This window comes from Triturus cristatus, chromosome 7 (assembly GCF_964204655.1).
Source record: "Triturus cristatus chromosome 7, aTriCri1.1, whole genome shotgun sequence".
Lineage (NCBI taxonomy): Eukaryota > Metazoa > Chordata > Amphibia > Caudata > Salamandridae > Triturus > Triturus cristatus.
Genome location: NC_140590.1, coordinates 332,763,904 through 332,789,465, shown reverse-complemented (window position 1 = coordinate 332,789,465; position 25,562 = coordinate 332,763,904).

Here is a 25,562-nt window from a genome sequence, read left to right as displayed (position 1 = left end):
CTGCAAAAGGGGGCAGTGTAGATGTTGAAGAGGGTAAGGCTCAGAGAGGAACCCTGGGGAACTCCGCAGCTGATCTCTGTACCTTCTGAGAGGAACAGGGGTAGTCTGAGTTGCTGTGTCTGGCCGGTGACGGACGAGTGTATCCAGTCCAGTGCCTTATTGTGGATGCTAGCATCGTGGAGTCTCATGATTAGGGTGCGGAGGGAGATGGTGTTAAAAGTGGCTGAGAGGTCCAGTAGGATGAGGGCTGTGGTCTCGCCTCTTTCGAGGAGGGAGCGAATGTCGTCGGTGGTGGTGAGGAGTGTGGTCTCCATGCTGTGGTTTCTTCGGAAGCTGGATTGGGAGGAGTAAAGGACTTGTTTTACTTCAATGATCTCACCAATCAGTAGCTGGTAATTAAGCTATCTAGTGAATCCTTCACCCCCTCATTGTCTGTATCTGTGGGGAAAATGGTAATCACGTTGAATATGTTAGGGACAAAAAGAAGACCCCGTATCTCAAAAAAGCTTCCTTGCTTACTGTATCTGTTGTACAATGAATCCCGCTGGGTAAAGGAGACAACTAATGTTGGTTGGCGATCCCCAGTGGGAAGCAATTAAAGGAAGCAATCAGCCACCTCTAGGCGCATGATGTCATATGGAATCGTTCAATAACAGCAAATGCAGCGACCACTCAGAATAAACTGATCTGTTATGATATTACTCTCTCTTCGATCCCTCAATAGGTTCATCAGCATGGCGTAGTTTATGCTCAATTGAGTTGAGCAAAACACTCATCCAAAACAGAAATCTTCAGTGGATACAGAAAAAGAACATCCCACCCCACCTACGAATTACCAAGTGAGCCCGCACACCACACACCATGACGGTCAGTGGGTGAGTAAGAATCGTATTTAGTGAGGCAAGCAGAATTCGTCTAGAATTATTTTGTTGCTGCCTACCTTAGAGTGGTGTTTAAGTATTCTGTTCTTGGGTTACCCTCTTTAGTTGGTTTATTTTCTGTACATTTTGTCAGGATGTATAAGGGCACCTTATAACATTCCTCTCATTCCATCAGGTAGTACATAACTCTTCTGACACCTCTTTCTGCAACGTCACTTGCAACAAACGTCTTAAAGCTGAGCTGCAACAACTCTCAAGGTGGCTTAGACCATAATCAGTGAAAAACAACAAGAAGTGGTGGTTTTGGAATTTTCACTGAGAGGTTTGTGATGTGTGATTGTCTTTGAGAGATGTCTGTTTTTGACAGATAAATATGATAGTTAGGCCTGTTTGCGCTATGGCGTCATTTCGAGATTTTGTTTGGTGACCTTGATGCTGGGGTGACAATTTAAGAATAACATTTTATAACCTGATTTTCATATGTATTACATTTTCAATGGTACCGGATTCAATTCAGAATAGGATTTATACTGAAAAGTTATGTTTAAAGCACTTTAGAGCAAAGTATTTTACAGCATACAGAAAAGAATAATGGGCATTATATGATAAAAAATTGCAATGGTTTTTCTTTGCTCAGGACAAAGAACAGTTGTTTAAGCGAAAACATGACACAATGATTCACATAAAAACAAAACCTTTTATGGAGAAATGTTCAAAGTCCTGGAGTTGAGCTGGCCTAATAGCTTGGGCTGTCAGGGGCGAAAATAGCTGGAAACAGGAACAGGATGTCCTTTCTAAAGAGAGGGTCTAATGTACAGAAATGTAGTAGTAACAGGAAATGGAGGTAGCGGCTACCCCTAGAACAGACCCTCCTATTCATGCAATGTGCATTCCAGTTAGAGCTGGTGGAAATGCACTCACCAGACTTGCACAGAATGGAACATTAAAGCTGGCACTGTGCGTGCAAAATGTAACTTAAGTATGAAGATAAACACCTCCCTTCAGCTCTGCCTGTGTGTTTCTCCCTGATCCCCCCTGCAGCCACGTCCTCAGAATATTGTTTTTCATTAAATTGCAAGAATCATTCCCATAATGTTATTTCTTTATTATTCAAGTTTTTTAAAATAGCGCATCAACTGAAAACATTCCCTAAAAGTCGGTTCACAAACAGAATGCTTTCCATAAATAAAGAAAGCAGCCTTCCACTTTAGTTGAAGCTCTGAGTGATTCTTGGCCCATCTAGTTTGGAAAACTGCCACTGGCTGAAGACAGTATAAAGACCATAAGGAAAGCCTCACAAATGAAGGGGTGTATTTACTAAGATTTTACGCCGTGTTTGCGTCACAAAAGTGACACAAATTGACGCGAAATCTTTTTTTACCTATTTACTTTCCAGCGCTAAACCTGTTTGAAAGTAACATTTGCATTACTTAGCACCAAGGGGTCATTCCATGCAACCACCCAAGCTTGTTGATGCAAAATCCTATTTACTTTAAAAATTAGACAGGGTTTTGCGGCAGAAAACTGAGTCCATGCGCTATGAGGTAGAAGTGGTTTAATTTCTCCTTTCTTTTCCGACTTTGTATCTTTGCACTGTCCAGCACACATACAAAGTGGGTAAAGGAGTTAGTCCAAGTATAGTATTTAGTACTAGAAGGGAATTATTCCACTACAAAACCTATGCTAGACTCACGGAGACACCCTTGCACAATGGTGCAAAGGTGCGTCTGTTGCGCAGGGAGGTGCTAGGGAGCTAGGGAGGGGGAGGAGAGTGCTATAGTTCTGTAAATATGGCGCTTTCCTTCCCTTTCCTTCTCACGCAGCACAGCATTTGCAACTGCCGCACTGCACTGGTGATGATTCAGTAAACTGGGCCCACAGTGTTGGGCTTGATTGCGTTTGGAGCACTCGCTTATAACATACATCAAGATAGGACATGCATCCAGATTGCCTTGCTCGCAGCATACTAGCTCAGCCATAAACATGCCTCCCCTAGCCTTCTGTTTTAATGATAGTGTAGTTCTGGTGTGATGCTGGTGTGTCTAGGAGCATCATTTTTAATTACAGTGGGGTGCTACCTACTGCTAGAGTCTGTCATCACCAGCTTTACCATCTCCTCGGTCTCCTACGAACTATTCTCCTACGAACTATCCTTCTGTAATATTACATTCTTGACGTGGCCCTTTTACAACCGTAATTCATATGCGGGATAAAGTACCTACAGGGAGTACATATAACTGCTGAGTCACAAGGAGTTTCACAATGTTATGGCAAGGCACGGAGGCCAATATTATGCATATCTCTTTAATTGCAAACTTCACAGCATCAACTACAAAACAATTCTAACCTCTATTTAATTCCCTGTGAGGCAGCCATCTTCCTTCCTTGTTGCTGCTGTTGGCTTTCTTCATTAGAGAGAGAAACAGAATGAGACTGATGCACTGAATGAAGAGGAGCCAGGGTTTTATCAGCCTTTCATGAAAAGCTAAATATTATTAGGAGAAAGCATTGGGCTAAGGGCAACAAATCAGTTAAATGGAGTGGGCCCTGCCATTCTTGTTTCTTCCAAAAAGTTTAGAAACATCACCGAGAGAGAGCATTGATGGATTCCAATGTAGTTATTTTTACCGTTTTATATGGCTGAAACATTGCCCATTGTGTTAGAGCGCTTTATAATGGAGGAAACACTTACAAGAAAGGAAAAAGAAATGTAACAGCCATACTTGTTTACAAGTGGTCTATGCTAAAACATATACACATTTGCAAATGTCAGTGAGAAAGTAAACAAGCATTGGCAAAGCCAATAGGTCTCGCTTTTGGGACCTTATAAGTATTTAGTTATGCAGCACAATATCCTATAACTGTTGCAGGCGGGTGGCCATGCAATGGGGAGCCAGAGTAGATGTCAGAGCATGGGGTGCGCTGAGAGGGGCCATCAGGCCCTGGCTCTGGTGTAGATCGGGGAGATTCCGGTGAGGGCCAATAGAGACGAGATTGTAGCGATGGGCCCCTCTTCTGGGACTGCTTTGGAGTCTGTTTTTGGGTCTGCCGAGAACTGGTGAGGGCTGTCGTGCTGCGGACTGTGTTTGTGACCACCCACAGCCAGCCCTGAATAGAGCGAGTCTGAAAGCCCCAGAAGGCCTGAGTGTTGAGGGGGTCTGATGGGCGGCTGAGTTTGGCCTTTGCCCCGTGTCTGTATGACTACTGTAGTTGTGGTAAAAGCTAGAGCAGGATGGAGTCCCTCCTGTCGAGGTGCTGAGACTGGAGGCTCTGGCTGCTCTAAACTGCGATCGCGCGCCGTGAGGCAGAAATGTATGGTGCTAGGTCGGCTCGATGTTCTGTCTGCTGTGCAGTCTGGAGTTGGTTGCATAGGGGTGTTTCCTATGCTATGCCAACATTGAAAGCGGTAAAGGTCCCCGAGTGAAGACCGATTAATGCTCCCGGGAACACACACCTTGAATGAATTTTCTAATTTGACCCCATTGTACTTACAAAATTACGAGACAGCAATTGTGCTTTTTACTACGATGCAAATCACCACTCTTGTCATTTCTCCCACTGTTCAGGAATTATGACACTAATTTTAATTCAAAGAGCCAAGAAAACGGAGAGCGCTACCATGAGTCACAGCAATCATGAAAAACACAATTAAATTTGCACTCTGACCAAAGTTTACATAATGTGCTCAGGAGCCGACATTTAAATGTTAAGGTGAAGCCCGTGAATTTGCACGGGGAACAAATTCGCATTGTAACTACTGCACTGGAAAAAGAACTGCACGTTTAATGAGAGAGGATCTGTTTATGAAAAACAAATGCGGCATGATAAAGATTCGAACACACAAGGTGTGGTGAACTCTGAACTTAGATCTACATTGTGAGAAACGGAATCAACGTCAGGAAAGGGGAGAGAAGAAGCGAAAAGATGCGTGCGAAATAAATACTGGGACGCGGTACTATGAATACACCCTAGTCATCAAAGAAAGAAAACTCACGGGCAAAAAGTATGGAAAACAGGTCAAGAAACACGCAAGGGGACACAGATTGAGAACAGGCAGTTTAAAGAGAAGGAAAACAAGACAAGCAGGAAGTGGGATAAGGGAGGAGGTGGCAAATGGCGTGTACATTTTGCGGGCGCTTTGATGTTCACAGTGGCCGCGCGGCTCACTGAGAACATCAAAGCGCCCGCGAAATGTACACGCAGGCTGCCAAACGGTGCGCGCGCCCGGCGCACATGCACTGTGTGAAAGTGATCGCGATCAAACATCAAAGCGGCCGTGCGGCCCGTGAAAGTGAAAGCAAATGGTGTGCAGGCTGCCAAATGGTGCGCGCGCCCGGCGCACATGCACTGTATTTGGTGGCCTGAAAGCACTCGTTTGCACTTCCAGATCCCCCATTTACAAAAGCTCTCGCGAGAGCAGCGCTAAAGCGCTGTCTCGGGCGAGACCTAAAAAGGGGAAAAAAAGAAAATAGACAATTGGGAGGGGAAGCAAAATGGGTACCATGGGTGTGGGCTGGGAATAATAAATCCAAAATATCTATGGGTCACAATGTTGTGATCACAGTATCGAGGGACAAAATATCGGAAGGTGTCTATACCTTTTCTATACCTAACTCCACATGTGCGTGCTTTGCTGATACATATGTTTTCAGGATACGTAGATGTGGAGTTAAGACTGGTAAAATCTTACCTCCCTCTGTGCACTTACCTGTTCCATATTTTGTTCCCAGATATTAGTCACAAACAATATTGGTACCCACCGATATCTTGGACTCGCTATTTCTTACTACAGGCGGTACGAGGAAATCCATAAACAAAGGGTAGGTACTGACATGGTGGTAGTAGCAAGTAGTAAAAATAGAAGATGTCTGCCGGCTCTGGCATTCTGATCTCACCTATCCCCTATAACATTAGGGAAGAATAGCGATGTCATCATGCTGTAATTACAGGTAACAAACGATGACACAACTAGACTGTAATAGAAAAGTAAAGACTAGGATTTCTTTCTAGCATTGTTGAATACATCGCTTATTATAAATTACAAATGAGCCCGAAAATACTCCACGCGTAATAATCTCCACTTGAAAGCCTGTAATTCAAATATTCGCTCAACAAATGCTGCTCAGTTGTCTGTGTGGCCTCTGGTTCTTCCGTTTTTTTACGGATGGCTCAGACTGATTCAGCATTTTCATATCGCAGGATACTCCTTCTAACCTACACACGTTAGGAGTTTAAAAGGTGGGTTATGCTGCCACCTTCTGGATATTTTATGCTATGGGCCAAGCACATTAATTTATTGGCTCTTGCATGGGTCTAAAAACATAACGTCGTTATTGTGTTTGGTGATACTGAAATGCATTATGCACATTGATTCATATGTATTTGCAAAGCACACGTTCACTCTCGGGCAACTCGGCGCTGAATGACAGGTGTAAATTTGATCAACACTATACACACAATACTGTAAACTGCAAAGATTGTAATTTGATTGTGTGTGTTATGTCATGGACCGTGCCCTATTCTGCAGGCTCGAGGGCCATACATCATTTTTTAATGGGCACTGCGTGTCAAGGACACTATACGCATCCGTTCCAGCTCCATAGTTTGTTTTCCTCCTCTTCTATAGCGTGGAACAAGTCTCCGTAGAAGTTAAAGCACTTTAAGAACTGGTATCTTCAAGATAGAACAGTCGCCATTTGAGCGCTTTAAACGCGAGTATTTGGTGCAAAACACTAGTGCACAGCTTTTAGCAAAATACTGCGGGATGAGACGAACTGGAGAGACGTCTTCACTGTATACAAAGGCCACAGATAGGTCCTGCCGTCACAGTGTGATGATCCAACGCATTATAGCTCTGACTGGATTTAAAGTGCCACACAGTGGCTTGTCTTACTGAGAGAGTTGTGACCGGGATTACCTGGCATTACGTCTGGGCCATTGTTAGAACATCTGGGAGGGCCCGTGGTGTCTGAGTGCATCAAGTGCTTTATTTATTATGTGACCGGCCCCATGCTGGTGTCTTGTTAATGCTAACAGTCATGCCAAAGTAAACAGAATGATTGGCTTTCCCGCGAGGGAGGAATTAATGGGGGGGGGAGGGAGGCTTCACATACAAAGTCCTTCAGACTAGTGAATGAAGCAGGTCAGTGCCCCCCCCCCCTACCCAGGAGAAGATGCTTTACGATTAGAGACGTAGCTATCAACGGTGCAGCAGGTGCAATGGCACCAGGCCTCAGGATACCCCGATTATGGCTGTTTTATACTAACCAAAGAGTGTCTGCGGGGACCCATTTCTCCCTTTGTTGCCCCTGCTGCACCACAGCTACAGGTCGTGACTGACACGACAGCTTCAACACTCAGACCCTTCCTACATCTGCCAACACTGCAGACTCACCGCCCCCCAACCTCACCAACCACCTGTTCTCCCGGACTAACTTCAACAACCCCATCAAGACCATGAACACCATCCAATCCGGCTCACCGTCTGACCCCTGCACTCACCACATCTTCAACAAAGCAAGCCGCATTAGCGCGCCCCAACTTCGGAAGATCATCAACTACTCCTTCGAGACCGCCACAGTCCCGTAAAGTTGGAAACACTTTGAGATCAACGCCCTGCTCAAGAAACCCACAGCGGACCCAAAAGACCTCAAGAACTTCCGGCCCATCTTCCTTCTGCCGTTCCCGGTGAAAGTCATCGAAAAGATCGCCAACAGTCAACTGACCCACTTCCTCGAGGAGAACAACATCCTGGACCCGTCTCAATCCGGATTCCGCAGCAATCACAGCACCGAAACCGCCCTCATCGCTGCCACAGACAACATCAGGACCCTACTGGACAACGGCAAAACCGCGGCCCTCATCCTCCTGGACCTCTCGGCCGCCTTCGACACCGTCTGCCACCACATCCTTCGCACACACCTACACTACGCAGGAATACACGACAAAGCCCTGAACTGGATCACCTCCTTCCTCACTGACAGAACCCAGAGGGTCCGCCTGCTCCCTTTCCGTTCCGAAGCCACCAAGATCATCTGCGGCCTGCACCAAGGATCATCCCTCAGCCCTACCCTCTTCAACATCTACATGGCACCGCTCACCAACATCGTCCGCTCGCACAACCTCAACATCGTCTCCTACGCCGACGACATTCTATTGATCCTCTCACTCACCAAAAACCCCGCCACCGCCAAAACCAACCTCCACAAAGGAATGAAGGCCGTCGCCAGCTGGATGCAGACCAGCCGCCTGAAACTTAACTCAGACAAGACAGAAGTCCTCATCCTCGGACCCACTCCCTCTGCCTGGGACGACTCTTGGTGGCCAGCCGCCTTGGGATCCGCACTCACACCCACCGACCATGCACGCAACCTGGGGTTCATCCTGGACTCATCGCTCTCAATGACCCAGCAAGTCAACGCCGTCTCATTCTCCTGCTTCAACACCCTCCGCATGCTCCGCAAGATCTACAGATGGATCCCCTCCGGAACCGGAAGGACGGTCACACAGGCCCTCGTCAGCAGCAGACTGGACTACGGCAACGCCCTCTATGCAGGACCCACGGCCAAACTCCAGAAAATACTTCAACGCATACAGAATGCCTCCGCACGCCTCATCCTCGACATCCCCCGCCACACTCACATCACTGCCCACCTGAAAGACCTGCACTGGCTCCCAGTCAACAAGAGGATCACCTTCAAGCTCCTCACCCACTCCCACAAAGCACTACACAACACCGGACCAGCATACCTCAACAAGCATCTCACCTGTTACACCCCGAACCGCCAGCTTCGCTCCGCCGACCTCGCCCTCACCACCATCCCACGCATCCACAGGACCTCCACCAGCAGCAGATCCTTCTCCTACCTCACTGCCAAGACACGGAACACCCTCCCCACACAGCTGCGACAGACCCAGGACCAGCTGACCTTCAGGAGACTTTTCAAGACCTGGCTGTTTGAGCAGTAGCTGCACCCCCACCCCTGCTCAACGCCTTGAGACCCTCACGGGTGATTAGTGCGCTCTACAAATAAGTGATTGATTGATTGACTTCTGGGGTAGATAGAGCAGGCTGGTGTCAAAGAATACAGAGCTCCACATCTATCTTGTGGCCAAACTTCTCTCACTGATAGACTTCTCCTGGGAGGTTTCCCTCTACTATGCAATAGTGGGCCAGCACTATAACGTCTCTGGAACCTTTGTTTTTTGTGATTTTCTAAAGTTTTTTACATTGTATTTCCTATCTGTAACCTGTAACCTTTGAGTATAGATGTGTGAGTGGCTGTATAGGTTGATGAGTGGGTGTGAGTAGCTGTGTGGGTCTGTGAGTGTATATGAGAGTGGCTGAATGGATCTGTGAGCGGGTGTCTGTGTGGCTGTGTCAGTAGCTGTGTGAGTGACTGGGCCAGAATGGAACCTCACCTGCCCCTTTATCCAACAAGAGTCCACAGTTTTACACAAAATGTCTACCCAACTTGGCTACTTTCTACCAGTCAATTAGTAAGTGCTACCTTGTTGGGTAATAACTAGTGCATATCCTACACTAAAGCTGCGTAATGAACCCCAAGGAAATGTTTCCACTGACTGTGTATATATAATTTCAGTAACGTAATTTTTACTTGAGTATCTTGATCCACAAATCTGTGATAACCTGTATCTTCATTAGAGAACAGGACGAGACTACAAAGTGGGGAATCTCCACCAATCAAGAGTACATCTTCCTTACTATATGAAGTAATTGCTTGTTTGTTTGGTGGAGATGTCATCAAAATTCCCCTGAAACCAGAACGTGTCACCAAAATCGGTGGGATTCACACTCGGAGGCCTTTTGGTAAGCTGTCCCTCAATGTGGGAAAGGTGGGAAGACCTCTTCAAACTACTAAGGAAAACAGGGTATGGCCAAACAGACAACCCATGCAGATAATTTTAGGCATTTGCATACTCCGCGTAATTAAAAGGGAGATCCATGAACTCTACTCAAGACAAGAAAGAAACCACTCATTACAGTCTCTACAGATCTGAATGCGCTCCAATAGATCAATGATGCATTCTCCTCCATTGAGGATTTCAGATTCATTTTCCGCATGGAATACGAGAGGGAACACTCTTGCTTTGCCTTCACCGAGCCTAAGAAGTTAGGATCATTTGTGCTTTACAGAAGTGCAGCTTCAACTGGGGCACCTGCTGTGTTTATATTTGTAGATGCTTCCCATTGAGGTTTAATTTCTGTGAAATGACCATCAGGACCAGAATGGAACCTCATCTCTTCCAAGAATAGTCCACAGTTTTGTCGAAAATGTCTACCCAACTGGAGTACTTTCAAATGGTTGGTTAGTATGTGCTACCTCGTTTGGTAAATGTATAGTGCTTAATCTACAATACATCTGTGTCTAGGACACCAGGAACCTCGTGTGCATGTATTTTTGCAATGTGATTGTTCCTGCAGCATCTTCATCTACAAATTTGTGATAGCATGAATCCTCTTTAAGAGAAGACAACAAGACTACAAAGAGGTGAAACTCCACCAAACAAGGGTACTTCTCCATACCATTTGAAGTAAATGCTTGTTTGTTTGGTGGAGATGTCCTTGTATTCCTTTACATCAAGAACACGTCACCAAAATCGGTGGGAAACATGCTATGGGGCCTTTTGATGAACTATCCATCAATGTGGGAAAAGGCAAGAAGACCTTTGCATACTGCTAAGGAAATGGTGTGGGGCGAAATGAGCGGACCTTGCAGATGATTTTGGGCATTTGCATACTCAGGGTAATTAAAAGAGGGGACCCATCCACTATGCTTTATAATTTATACAAGGGTAGGGTGGCCGCATTGCCCCACTCCCCAGGCCGATTTTGACCCCAAGGACCCCATCACCAGGGGTCCCGACTCTTGAGCCTAGGTGCCCTGGAGTCTACCCAGGGCACAGAGAGTGTAATGTTGGGGACCGCGGGGAGACCCTCAATACCCTCACGGTCCGTGCCAGTTCGCTATCTCCAGTGGGAGCCTGCATTGCTCCCACACATAGGGAGCAGCCAAAAATGCTGCTCCTGCATGTGGGAGCAATCCTTTCATCTGTTTTCCTGCCCACTTCACAGCGGGCAGGAAAACAGATGAAAAGTCCACTCCCACTGAGTGGGATACGTTTTCCTGCTCTCGCTTGGCAGGAGCTGTCAAAGCTCCCACCAAGTGAGAGAAACTGCTATCTCCCAAGGGTGGGCACCTATGGAGATTGGGAGCCAGCCCTTGAAGGTAGCACTCCCCAGGGCCATTAATGGCTTCAGAAGGGGGGCTGTGTGCACCCCTCCTTTCGACTGCACCAGGCCAGCCCTGGGGAACTGGTGGTCCTAGGGCTGGAAACGGGAAGGAAGGGGGACTGCGGAGCCCCCCTCTTTCTTTAATATTAAGCATGGCCTAGGGAGGTGGTGGTCCCCGGGCGAAATATAGCCCAGAGGAGGGCTGCGTGGCCCCCCTACCCCTTGTTCATGTCTTGTGCCTTGGGGAGGTGGCGGTCCCAGGAGCATTATTAAATGTCAGAGAAGGGTCCGCGCTACCCTCCCTCCTTTTATATTTACATGCACTGGGGAGGTGGTGGTTCGCATGGCCTTTGAAGGCGCCTCCCATAATTTATTTAAATGAACGCCAGGAGGTGATCCCCAGGACTTAAACTGCCTTTGAAGAGGGGTGGGGCGCTTGCAGCCTCCTCCCCTTTTCTTTCATTTACACTTGCTCCAGAACCTGGTCCACCCGGGAGCTAATCTTTAAACAAACGCAGGAGACCATGCTTGTTCTAATTTTCATGGGGATTCGTGAATCTTCTCGATTTTCCCAGCAAACATTAAAATAATGCTTTTGAACCTGGCGGGGTCCAGGTGGACCCCACCCCCAGGTCAAGGGGTCAGGGTATTCCTACCCTGCCCTCTTCTCTTTTTGTTTGCATTTTTCTTAGGGACTCAGCTGAATCGAAGTCCCAAGATGGCTGCCAACACTTCCTGGTTGAAGTGTTGGCAGCCAATCAGATCTCTGCACAAGATCATTAGGATTCACAGAGGGTTCGCGTCCCTAGATATACAAATTTCTTTTCCCTTTAAAATCTCAGGAACTACTTAACGGATTTACACCAATTAACAAAAAACATGCTTTCTGGACCAAAAGCAACCTTTTTGCTAAATTTGGTGTAATTCCGTCCAACTGTTCGGGTGGTAGTCATGTTCAAAATTCCTATGGAAAAGTCCATGGGGAAAACGTGTTTTGGGACTCCCCCTTTTTCTGAGCCCCCACTTGAAGAATCACCCCAAAACTTTCAACACAGCATCTGTAGTGAGCAGCGTACTAATTTAAAAAATTTCATAAAGATTTGTCAAACAGCACCAAAGTTATTGACATGTGTGTATGCGTGTGCGTGCTTGTGTGTGTGTGTGTACATATTATGGAATAACTAATACCAAAGCAAATATGCCTGTCTTATGTTCTGATGTCTGCTTGAAAAATTAAAAAGCCTGATCCACAGTAAATAATAAAAGCAAAGCTTATTGGAGGCATCTATCAGATAAAAAAAAATAAAGACATTAATGTGCTATGATTCAATGTATATTTGAGCTGTAAAATAGACCCTCATGTATTTCAATACGAGCACGCCAAAGGTGGTAAATTAAGCAACAAACAGCCAATAGTTTGAGGTGAGAGGGAAATACTCCTCTGAGTGAAGCCAAAGCCCACTCTTTGCATATTTTAAACAATTGGCAATAATAGGTAATGGTGACAGCTGCACTGTCAAAAGGTTGTGGTCTGAAATATTGTGGAAGGACTATCGAGTGATCACAACATTATGACCAAAATATCAATAATTAAAATATCATGGAGGTAAAAGCAAATAGTGAGCTATGTATTTAATATTCTTAATTCCACATCTATGTTTTTCCTATTTGGTTTTAGGTAGTTTTGTGTGGTACAATGTTATTACCTATTTGGGATATTCAGCTCCGATGAGGTGTTGTACGGTGTGAGGTAGTTTAGTATGGTGTGGTTTAGGGCAGTTTAGTAATGTGTCACATGTAGGTAAAGTGTATTCTGTATGGATGTTATATGGTGTAGAATGCCAATGTGAGGTGTGGTTTTATGTGTTATTTTGAGTGGCTTTGTATAGAGTAGTATTGTTTGTTGCAATATAAGCTGGTATGGTTTGAAAAATCTTCTAAGCTGATTTTGATTCTGTCTGGAATGTGGTTACAAATGTAGGTTGTACTGCCATGTATAGCCATGCAGAGTTAAACCAGTGCTGGAGTGAAGCGTGGTGAGAAGTTGCTGTGTAGTTCTATGTGATGTTGCATTATGTGGCATTGGATGGTGTAGAATGGCACTTTACAGAACTGCGTTACATCAAGTGGTAAAGTTGGGTCGAGAAGAGCTAATGCATAGCTTGCTGCTCTGTGCTTTATGATGGCGTGTGGTGTATTATAGTGTGATGCAGTGTTAAATGGATTATTAACACATAATATTAATTGTTCCATAGTGTGCTGTGCACACCTAATGCTTTCAGGCTAATGCATTATATTAATTGCATCACATTCAAATGAAAGATCAAAAGTATCCCTTGGATTCCAATTTGATAACGCTTTAAAGCTGCAGATGGTTCATGTGTTACCTGCCTTTACATGGGTGAAATAGGAAAAATGGGTGGCACCTTCATTGAAGCGTCCGATCATATTCCATGATCGTGATTACACTCAGATTGGCATCTGGTCTATGATAATGTCTTGCGGAGACCCTGGATCACTCAGACCCACAAATGTAGTCAAATGATATGAAAACAAGTGAGAAACATACTGGTACAGGGTCAACTCACCTTAGTAAGAGATGGGTGGTAAGGAACCTCAGAGTCTCCACAGAAGGATGTAGTGGGCTATGCGATTTACCTCAGCAAATTGATGGCGCCACACACGAGTCAGGCAAAGGAAAACCTTGAGGCTAGCCAAGCGCTGATCAAAAAGTGACATGACCAGAAAGCTATGGTGACTGGGTATCAAGAAGGTCAGGAAGAGTTGCTGCTAAAGTCTATTTGTTTGAGGGCTTTGGAGGACATATGGCGTAGGTCATACAAGGTAGTTCAGAAGGTTTCTGATGTTAACTATTTGATGGACAAGGGTGCCACAAGGGAACCCAGGAGGGTGTTCCGTGTGAACAGACTGAAGTCTTACCTCAATTGAGATTATACAGTGAATATCACAGCTATGGCAGAGGAGATTGAGGAAGACAGTGACAATAAATCCAACCAATGGTAAGCAATGCACAGGCTCTAAACCCACTGTACGTTTAAAAAAATATATTTTTATTAATTTTACAATACAACAGTACAGGTCATGTTGGTGTCTATACAGATAACATATTATTACTCAAAATACCAGGTCTGTTCCACCCCGGGAGCCCCCTCCGAGGCAAGTGTAATCATGCGTGTCCAATATCCTGTCTTTTGTTCATCGTCATTTCAGCAGTCGGGGAAACACATAGCTCTCCTCGATGAGTGTTCAATTTTTTTCCTTTTTATCCCAATTTTTGGGACACCCTCTATTTTTGAACACTGCTTTCTCTGCAATTATTTCCTTGGCCCACTCCCTTTATGTCGGCCCCTTCGAATTGCTACTCAACGTATGACCAATGTGTAACCCAGGGTGGCCCACTGTTATTCTGTTGTGGTGAGATCTGTTGCGTCCCATTTGTTGAGGAGTCCCAGTTTTGGTGTTAAGTGAATGTCTTTGCCGATAGCCATGTGTAGGTGTCGTGTAGCTTTCCCCCAGAGTGGCGCTATGTAAGTGGATTCCCACTGCATATGATAGAATGTGGCCTCTTCTGCACAGCTTCGGAGGCAAAGTGGGTCTTTTCTATGCCCTATTTTGTTTAGGATGGTCCCGGTTAGATAAGTTCTGTGTAAAATCTTGAGTTGGATAAGGCGGAAATTTAGTGGGATGTCTGCTTCGCTTGGAGAAAATATTGCAGTTTGCCATTCCTCGTCCTCAAGTGGCCCTAGATCAGCCTGCCTTTTTTCTCACAGATGTTGGAGTGGGTCAGGTAAGTTAATAATCAGCTTCCTATATGTCGATGAGATGGCTTTTTTCCCTATGGGTTCTGATAACACTCTATCTTCCAAGGGGGACATCTCCGGTATCTCTCCTGATGTGAGAATTACAGCAGTCAGGGCATGACGGATTTCTAGGTATCGGAACATCTCTTTCTGGTCCATATCATATTCTTTCTGAAGTTCAGAACATATTGGAATTTCCCCCTTTTTCCATAGGTCACCTATAGTAGAGATACCAATGGTGTCCCATCTGTCAAATCCCTGTTGGTTGCCTAGCATCCCGACTCTCTGAGTAAACCATAATGGCGTGGCTAGAGTCAGTATACCCTGCCAGTCAAATTATTTATTGGCCTGGCACCAGACGTCGATGGTTAGGGCAGTGGAGCCAAAGTAACAGCTTTTCTTTGCTAGTAAGTATAGAGCTCCGTTGTGTCCTTCCCTCCCCATCTGTTATCTGTCCAGTTGATAAGCAGGTACCGTCTGGGGATGATACACCCAGTGATTGATAACCACTAGCTGTGATGCCCAATAGTAGAGGCGCATATCTGGGAGGGCAATTCTACGGTCGCACCAGCTTCTGGTTAATTTATGCATGTCAATACAGGGTGTCTTCCCATCCCATAGCAATGGCCTGATTTAACTGTCTATGTTTTGGAAGTAGGACTCGGGGACTTTAAAGGAGCAGTTCTAGAGGATATATAAAAAGCGGGGGAGAGCCAACATTTTGAAGAGGGCCGCTTGGCCAAGCAAAGGAAGGGGCAGTGTCTTCCAGTGTTTTACATTATTTCCCAATCTGTTCAGGGGGGGCTCAAGATTTTGACTGTGGAAGAGAGTTGGGTCCGGGTTTATAGAAATACCAAGGTAACGGAAGCTCTCATTCGCCACCTTAATCTTACAACCCTGCTGGAGTTTTGGGTTTGACCCATGGATTATATAGACTACTGTAGACTACTGATTTGGACCAGTTAATAGCAAAGCCAGAATATTTGCTGAAGTTTGTAAACATTTTGAGAATTCTGTGTATTGACTTTGCCCGAGATGCTAGATAAAGCAGGATATCATCAGCATAGAGGGATATCCTGTCCTCCTGTCCTTCTGTCCATTTCAGTCCTCTAAGCAAACCGTCTCCCCTGATCCATGTCACCAGAGGTTGAAGCATCAGCGAGAAGATCAGTGGCAACAGTGGCCAAACCTGTCTAGTACCCCTTCCTAGTGGGAATATTCTCGATGTACGATTGTTTACTTTAATTTGGCCCCTTAGGTCTGTGTATAGAAGTTTGACCCAACCTATGAATTTCAGGCCAAAACCCAATCTCAACACTTCGAAAAGGTATGGCCATTCAATTGTATCCAACGCCATTTTGACAGCTAAGGAAAGTATTACGGCGTCTTCTGCGATTATATGTTTTCGACTCAGTATATTCTGGAGTCGGCGGATGTTTAAGGATGTGTTTCGGCCAGGCATGAAGTCGGATTGATCAGCGTGCACTAACGAGGTGATGATAGGGGCCAGTCGGGAGGCTAGAATTGTAGCTAGGATTTTGGCCTCAGCATTTATTAAAGACATCGGTCGATAGGACCCACAGCAATGGGCTGGCCTTCCTTTCTTGTGGATGACTATGACTGAGGCCATTCTACAGTCCTCCGGTAGGAATCCGTTCTCGTTACTCTCAAGATACGTTTCCCGTAGGTATGGCGCTGCACCTGAGGTGCTACTAGTTTAAGGAATTCGATAGGGACACCGTTGGGTCCCATTGCCTTCCCTGACTGTATGTTTCTGAATGCTGAGCAGATTTCTGCACTAGTGATATCCCCTTCTAGCGAGTCTCTATTGTTGGGGGATATCTTTCAATAATTGGCACAAGTCTTCCACTGTAGTGGTTACTGTCGGGGTGAAGATCTGTTCATAGTGATTGGCAAAAGCCTCTGCAATCTCTTGCGCGTCTGAGAGAATGTGGGTATCGTTTATGCATAATCGGGGACCCAGCGTTCAGCCTGCTCCCTTTTTTCTAGCCAGGCAAGCAGTCTGCCTGCCCTATCCCCCATCTCATATATTGTATGTGTTTGGCCCTGGCCATTTCTTTTACCAAGGCCTTATATTCCAGTTGTTTGATATTTAACTTGTGCTTATTGGCCACATTTGGGGTCTCTGTATACTCTTTTTCGCTCATTTGGAGCTCCATCTCGAGCTGTTCCATTTTGTCTCCCTGGTTTCTGACATGTCCGACCTTTAGTCCCAATGCCTGGCCCTTCAATACTGTTTTGAAGACCTCTCATAATATTTGTGCAGACTCAACTGAGCCCACATTTTCTTTAAAATAAATTTCGGTTGCTGTATTAAGTTCTCTTTTATGTCTGGTATTTTAAGAAGCCAGGGGTTTAGTGTTAGTGCAGTTCTGTAGCGATATTGATTAAGAGTTAATATATCCGAGACTGGTGAATGGTCTGATATGTCACGTGAGAGACAACGTGGTTCCCTAAAGTGGCTAATTTCTGCTGAGTGGGTAAGAAGGTAGTCTATATGAGAGAGACTGTTGTGGGTGTTCAAGAAATATGTGAATCGAGGAATGCGTGGATTAATCTGCCGCCATATATCTGTCATACCCATGGTGTTAAGAAATTCTGCTAGGAGTGAAGTGGATCTGACCAGTTGCCGTGCTGGCTGTCAGTCCATACTGTCATCTAGTGTCATATTAAGAACTCCCCTAGAATTAATGTTTCAACTGTTTCCTAGAAACTGATCATCTCCCTGGCTGTGCTGTCAATGCGAGTCTACTTTCTCAGTTTTATGATGGTTTGTGTCACATTCTATAGTGCCAGGGTACCCGTAGGGTGTTTGTTGCGCTTTATAAATGCCATATACAATACAATACAATACAATACAACTGGCACCTTGAGAATGGTCCCTCCCCATGTCCGCTAGAGCTGATCTGCAGAGCGGAGGTGGGGCATAAACCGACATGATGTTAACCGCCCGTCCCTCCCAGCTGGCACCAAGAACCGCGAATTTGCCCTGAGGGTCAGCCCATCTTCGATGAATACTTAATGCCAGGTTCTTACGAATCAGGATGCCCATGCCTCTAGAGCCAAAAGTGAATCCGGCGTGTACTGCTAGCTTATAGCCCCGTCTATTCAATGCTTTGCAATTATTGCCCACCAAATGTGTCTCTTGCAGTAAGACTATATCAGGGGCCTGTCTATTAAGATACTTTAGCAATATACCTCTTTACGTTGGTCCCCGAGTCCATTTACATTCCATGTAAGGATTTTTAAGGACATTTCAATGAGGTTTGCTGTAGGAGAGTAGGATCTGCCTCTTGTGGTTACCCCACTTTTTGCTGGCGTTTCACTGTTTTTCGACTTTAGTCTGGCTGGGGCCCTGCTATTCAGGACCCCAGCCTAGCTGCTTCCTCTCTTAATTGATTGCATGTACTTTAGGTACACTCCAGATTGGATTCTGGGGTAACCTTGTGAGTCCCTAGTATATGGTATACTATGTACCCAGGGCATAGGTACCCCAGAGGCCTACCAGGGGCTGAAGCATGTATTGTGCCACCCCTGGAAAGCCCTCCAAAATGACACCACAGGTCTGCTTCTGCAGCCTGGGAAAGGTGGTGCATGCACCCCTTACTGAGGTATAGGTTCACTATACCTCACCTATCACTGCACATAGAAACCTATCAGTCACCCCTATGGCAGGCCTTATCAATCCTGAAGGCAGGATGCATAGTTATATGTGAGAGGGTGCCCAGGAATGATCTGAGCCCCTCTGTAGCCTTCGGAATCTCTTCCCCGGGGTTTTCAGTAGTGCAGCCTGACCATATACTCTTAAGTGCATTATAACTTAAACGGTTAATGCTAACTTTGGACTGGCTGCACGGAAACATGTCGTGTTTGTTGTCAAACACCTTGGAATCATACCCCCACACCAATTCCTGATGTGAGAATATGATCCCACCCTTCTAGAGGGAGAGACTTGACAGCAGCGGTATACCCGGTACCAACTTAACAGAGCCCTGGCATCACAAAATCGATGCTGCAGCCACAGACACGGTTCTGGCCTCCTGCTGCTGACCGAAACCCCGGAAGGGGAGGCCTGGCCAATAGGTTTCCTGTCACAGGGAGGTGTAACCACCTCCCAGACAGGCTGATGTGTATTGGGGCAGGGTGGGAGCACTCTCAGAGTGCTTTGAAGTCCTGCACTGGGGGCACAGTTCAGCTCAAACCGGTTCAGGGGCTTCCAGCCCCTGCTCTGGCACAAAACTGGAAAAAGGAAATGGGTGTAGCCAACCCTCTTTCCAAACCCTCCCATAGGTGGGTCCCTAGAGTTAGTCCAACCCCTTTCTTAGTTATAGGTAAGGAACCCCTGGCAACAGGACTTTAGATATCCCTGGACGAAACTCTGAAGCTGAATCCTGGAACTTCGACGCTCTACTCAAGACTAGAGGACTGAAGAAATCTCCCTTGGGGTCAAGGAGTGACTCCCCTGTTTGGCAGGCACTAACAAAGCATTTGCCGGTCTGCATTTCTGAAGCTCCCGCCAGACTCCGCCCAGAAAGAAGATTTCCAGACTTCACCGTACACATTTGCAAGTGCATTGATTTTCTGATGTCTCTCGAAGTTGTGCTTGGGGTTACTTGTAGTGCATGCTCCGAGCACTATCTGCACCGAAGATTGTGAGCCTACACTCCACGAGTGTTCCGTGAGCCTACTTCTTGCAGTTCAGCTCGAGGCTCCTTCGCGATCCCTGGTCCGTCGACTGGTGGGTCCCTGTGAAGGCAACTCTGATTTTCCTTGGGCTTCCCTGGTTGCTCCAAACGTGCCCTGACTCCCCACTGCGTGGAGAGTCCCTCAGACCTTGCTTGCTGCGTGGGTTGCTGTTGCCAAGGCTTGTTGTGTCCAATCCGGGCACCGATACTGCAGCACTTGACATCGTTTGTGAGACAGCTTGAATCCAGCTCCTGGTTGTCCTCAACGCCTCCTGGTCCTCGTGGCTGAAGAGTCAAGCTTCACCTCCATCACCTGAAATCACCCGACATCGGTGGGCATTCGCCTATCGTGCCCCTGGTCACTGGCTAGTGACCATTTGACACCTATGCACCCGGCTTCCCTGGGTGAGGTAACTCGAGTACTCCGGTGCTCCCGTGGGTGTTGACCCTAGAACTTCCTAAGTCCAAAAGGGTTTGGTCCTAGCTCACCTCTAAGTGTCCATAATCTTTGAAAATCTAACCGCAACTTTCCCCATAGAAGCTAACGGGAGCTCGCGGCTGTGTTCTCACACTGCACACGGCCCCCGTGGGTCCCCTGTGTCACTACCTTGGGTAGTTCCTTGCGGTCCCAGCGATTCTACAGGCTCTAGGACTTGTGTCTAGTTAAGTCGTGGTTCTTATACCACTATTTTAGTATATGGTTTGGCTCGCCCCTAGGGCCTAACGTGTATTTGTGCTATTTTACTGTAATATTTGAAGTGTAACTTATGTGTTTTGACCTATAGCCTCATAAAGAGTCTAGTACGGTGTGTTTAGAAATAAATACATATATTTTATATATATACCTGGTGTGGTTACCTTTCATTTAGCTATTCAAGAGATTATAGACTGGTAAAACAAGCTGCTTTACATTCCTTGAAGACTTAGCCTGAAGGCTGCTCTCCATAGCTACCACTAGGAAAGCTTTCAATAAAGGATGTTTGTTGGAAAACGAGGCAGCATCTGTGAGGCCTGCACAAATAACATGACTACATTTGTCCTTCACTGGGAACCAAACACCCAATTATAGCGCCTGACTCTCAGAGGGTAGCGTTGCAGAGCAGTCTGAGGCTTACTCAAGGGAGGTGGTGTGGGCTAGTAATCGCCATTTGCAGGTGCACAAAAATAACACTCAATAATTGATTGTCCAGTCTGTACTTTGCTTTATAAAAGTAAGAGTACATTTATTAAATACACACTACTAAATACTATGCACCAATTTACAAATATACATAAGCTGTTGGAATTACTTTGTGACATTGCATAACATCTCCATCCCTCCCGCAAAGGGGGGGTGCGGTCTGGTACCACCACTCCCATGTATGCACATCAACTTGCCCCCAATGCAGATAGTTGAACATAACCTGGATTGAGGGCCCTGCGCACTGGCACCATCCCAGTGGCGACCCACCCCATTACCTCAACAAGCATTAAAAAGGGGTAAACCTGCCTTAGTAACACATGACCCTGACTGAGCATCTCCTACTGACCATAAAGTATGCACCTCTATATTTTAAGGGCTAGCAGTCTGGGGTCTTCACCTGAGCACAGCAGCAAGAATCCAAGTTTATGCACACTTTAGAATGACAGTACTCATCATCTTGGTTGATCATTTGAATGCATTGCAATTACAGCCCCTAAAGGCATCACAGATGAAATCACAGGATTGTGCATATACAGCCAGACACCCTAGCAGGACTGTCTGGCAACATAGCCCCACTAGGCTTATGACATCTCCTTACACATGTGACTTACAGTCCCTTCAAAAGAAGTACTCCTGGCAACTACACTTCTCCTGCAGTGCGCCTCTACACTTTAAAAGGGATCACAGGTAAAAGCATGGGATTACGTAAATACAGCCAGACCCCTAGCAGGAAGCTCCAGCAACATAACTCCATTTAGCTTAACATCACTTTACACAGGTACTTCACTTTACACATGTGACTTTCAGTCCACCTAAAAAGAAATAACCAATAGTAAATGCATTTCGGTGCAATTACACCACTTCACCTCCAGGGGATGCCCTTCTCCAGACATCCCCAACTCAGCCCTTCACTCCATGATGCACTTCATAGTACGCCCTCAGCTGTAGAACATAAGTTCCAGCCTAGAAGGTGTTAAAGGCTGGCTGAGCACTTGAGGGGTTATTCTTTCAGATGCCCCGTGAAACTTATGGGTGGACTGTTCTTCTTTATGCTGGGGGAGGCTGCGGTGCTCCTGCAGCCCCCCTGCACCCCTTTTCACACATGAGGGTGACCCCCTCCTCTGGGGGCCACCCGGCACCAAAACGGCAGATTTCCAAATGCCTGGCGAGGCATTATGGGGTGCTTCATGCTCCTCTTTACTAGCCCCAGCCACTGGGAACACTCTCCTCCGCCCTCGGGGTCTCTGATTCAGCAGGGTGCTGTCTTCACTGGCTCCCTGCGCCAGCCTTTCGACTGGCTCTCCTCCGTGGCCTCTCTTCTCCCTGCGCAGAGGCCACTGCTCCTGCTTCTTCTGGTGCTGTTAGGGTCCTGGGGGCAGTCAGGGGGTCTCTCCTTCCAACTGCCCATTGCGCCAGGCTCCAGCACCTTCAGCCTCAGCAGACCACACCCCAGAGAGAGCTTCTCTTCCTGTGCAAGCACTTTTTAAAAGTTGAATAGGGGGCTGGCAGGAAGTCCCTGTTGGTCCTAGCAAACAGCGACACATCACTTTCCTGCCCCTGCTCCCTCCTTCTTGTCCAGCCTCTGGGTTTGTTAAAAAATGGCGTCGTCCAGTGTCGCTGGCCACATGGCTTCTGAAACCCAACTCCTTCCCTCCTTGGTGCAGCCTGGTGCCTGGCACCTAGTGATGGATGAGCCTGTAGCCCCACCCATCATCTCTTCATGGAGAGGAGGCCCTCGCTTGTGGAAGAAAGGTTATCAATCCATCCAGCTGAGGTCAGCCCTCAGCCTGGGTCTGATCATGGCTGGCTCAGAGAAATATGACAGTTCTGGATGACCCAAAAGCAGTACAAATATGACTTTGGACTCTGCAGAATACTTATTTTCACATTCGCTACATTGGACTTAAGTGCGTGTCTGGAATCTGTAGGCCTAACGGAAGTTAATCTAGCCATGGGCCCCACATCCCCATAGGGGAATAATGAAGTGAAAACACAGTAAAACACACTGACTTTCCCTGGCATGTTTCTTTTCAGTGTATAAAGCCTATTCCATGTCACCACCCAATACTGCATAAGTCCTGCCACACCATTCACTTTGTAGCTGCTCCTGGACTGCGCACGCTAGGAATCTCCCCTGCGCAGCCCGTACACGTGTGCACACGCATGTACACATGTGTCTGCATGTAACCAGCCCGGTGTCCCTTACTCCAGCAGCTGCGCAGTGGCCTGGTCAAGCCAGGGGAACACCAGTAAAATCCCCATGCAGTCTCTTACATCCTGAGTTCACTGTGGGTGAGTCCCAACTTATGAGACTCCCCCACAGTAAAAGCTCAACAATTAGGTGCTCAAAAAGCGATAAATCCGGGCGGCCCATAGTCTCAGAACCACCTTCTAACAATGTTTTTAACCTATCATCAATAAGGGGTTGTTTGGACTGGTGCAAGGTGCCCACTATAACTAGTGGACAGCATATACCAGGCCAACTTCTCACATTGGTGTGCAGCGTGTGGGATTCCAGCTTGCTATTGTTTTACCAGATAATCTCAATTGAATTGACTAACTGAAAACTACTAAATGTACCTGAGGTACATATAGTATAAGCTTTAGAATACAGTAAGTTCTACTGAACTTAGAGTTGTGTGTTAAGGGCTTACCACACCCTTTCTACAACTCAAGAGAGTTTAGTAGGCCACACTAGAGTAGGTTGTGCAATACACCACACCTCACTAGTAATGTCTACAAGGCCAGGAACCAGTGGGTTCCTGCCAGAAGCCAATGAGCTTCTTGTCCACAAGTATGATGCCTCCCATTCTTGGAATTGAGAGCATTATGCAGTACTAGGAGACTGAAGACAGGCAAAAGTCCTACCACCCAGCATTTCATAGAGGTACTCAGGCTGGATGATCTCAGAAAACCTATAGGGTCTGAAGGGGTAGGCAGAGTGGGTGGGGCAGCACATGAGGAAGGGCCTAGGGGTGAAATTCCCCATGACCTGACCTCTGATGCTGACCAGGAAGATGACAATGATCTTGAGCTGGGAAATCCAGCTCCCCTGGAGGATGAGGGGGAGGGCCACACTGGCCCCCTCTTTGTCTGCTCTGGAAGAGTTGGTGGTGGGCCTATAAGGTCTAGATCTCCCTCAGTGGAGTCTAACCGAATCTGGTTCATCTATAGGGACCTCTATTTCTTCTCATAGGAGGGAAACCTCCCAGGAGAGGAGGGAGAGACTGCTGAAGTATGAGGAAGCCCGGATTCACATCAAAAAGCAGCAGGTAGCCCTAGACAGGGAGGCCTTGGAGCTCTACAGAGCTAGATAAAAGCTGGGACTAGAGTCCTATGGTGGCAGCAATATCCCTAGAGATTGGGAGAGGTCTCATGACCATAGAAACCTAAATAAGATTGTCCCTACCTACCAGAGTGGGGATGATATCCACAAATGGATAACTGCACTGGAAAGGGCCTGTAAAGTTCAAAGGGTCCCCCAGGAGCAGTGGGCAGTAATCTTATGGCTCTCCTTTGCAGACAAAGCTCCTCACTGTTATAGAGGAGGATGCTGATGATTATACCAGTCTGAAAAGTGCATTGATTGAAGGGTTTGGCCTAACCACTGAGCAATACAGGTTAAAGTTCAGAGATACCCAAAAGGCACAAAATCAAGACTGGGTGGACTTTGTAGATTGTGCTACTATGGTTCTGGAGGGTTGGTTACTTGGCAGCAAAGTGCATGACTTCCAAGGATTGTACAATTTGATAATGAGGGAGCAGATCCTTAATAACTGTCAAAATCAGCTGTTGCACCAGTACCTGGTGGACTCAGACCTGACCTCTCCCCAAGAATTTGGAAAGAAGGCAGACAAGTGGGTCAGAACCAGGGTGAGACGGAAGGTACAGAACCAAGGTGGTGAACCAAAGAAGCAAGATCCTAAGAACTCTGGCAAGGGTGGGGAGAAGGGTAAAGACCAGAAGTCTTTACAAAGTTCCCAAAAATCTTCTTCAGGTGGGGATTCACAGTCTAAAAAGGAAAAAGGCCAAAAGAAACCATGGTGCAAAATCTGTAAACAGAAGATTCACTGGACAAGTGATTGCACCAAGTCCAAAGACTCAACTCCAGCCACCATTGCCCCTAAGGCAACTTTTCCCCCTAGTACAGGTACAATTGGTGGTGGTAATGTTCAGAATTAGGGTGTAGTAGGGTTAACCCTGGGTTCTGAGATGGACTCTGGCCTAGTCAGAGTTCCAACTCAGGCTGTCCTAGTCTGTGATGGAGGCATGGACATGTCCCCCTTTGTGAGTCCCAGTAACTTGGGCAAATACAGACAGCAGCCTTTGATTAATGGAAAAGAGGCTTTGGCATTCAGGGACACAGGAGCAAGTGTCACAATAGTGATAAAAGATCTTGTGGTTCCTGGGCAGATTATACTTGGTGAACTGTAACAAGTGACCAATGCTAGCAATGTCAGAACAGAGCATTCTCTGGCAGTTGTTAACTTCTCCTGGGGAGGGGTAACCGGCCTTAAGAAGGTTGTGGTAAGTGCAGACCTACCAGTCGAATGCTTGCTTGGCAATGATCTGGAAACTTCAGCTTGGGCTGACGTGGAGCTCAGGACACATGCAGAGATGCTAGGGATCCCTGCTCATGTCTTTGCTGTGACTAGGTCACAGGCCAAAATGTCTAACACTGGACAGGCCCTGGATTCTGGAAGAATGGACCAGGTG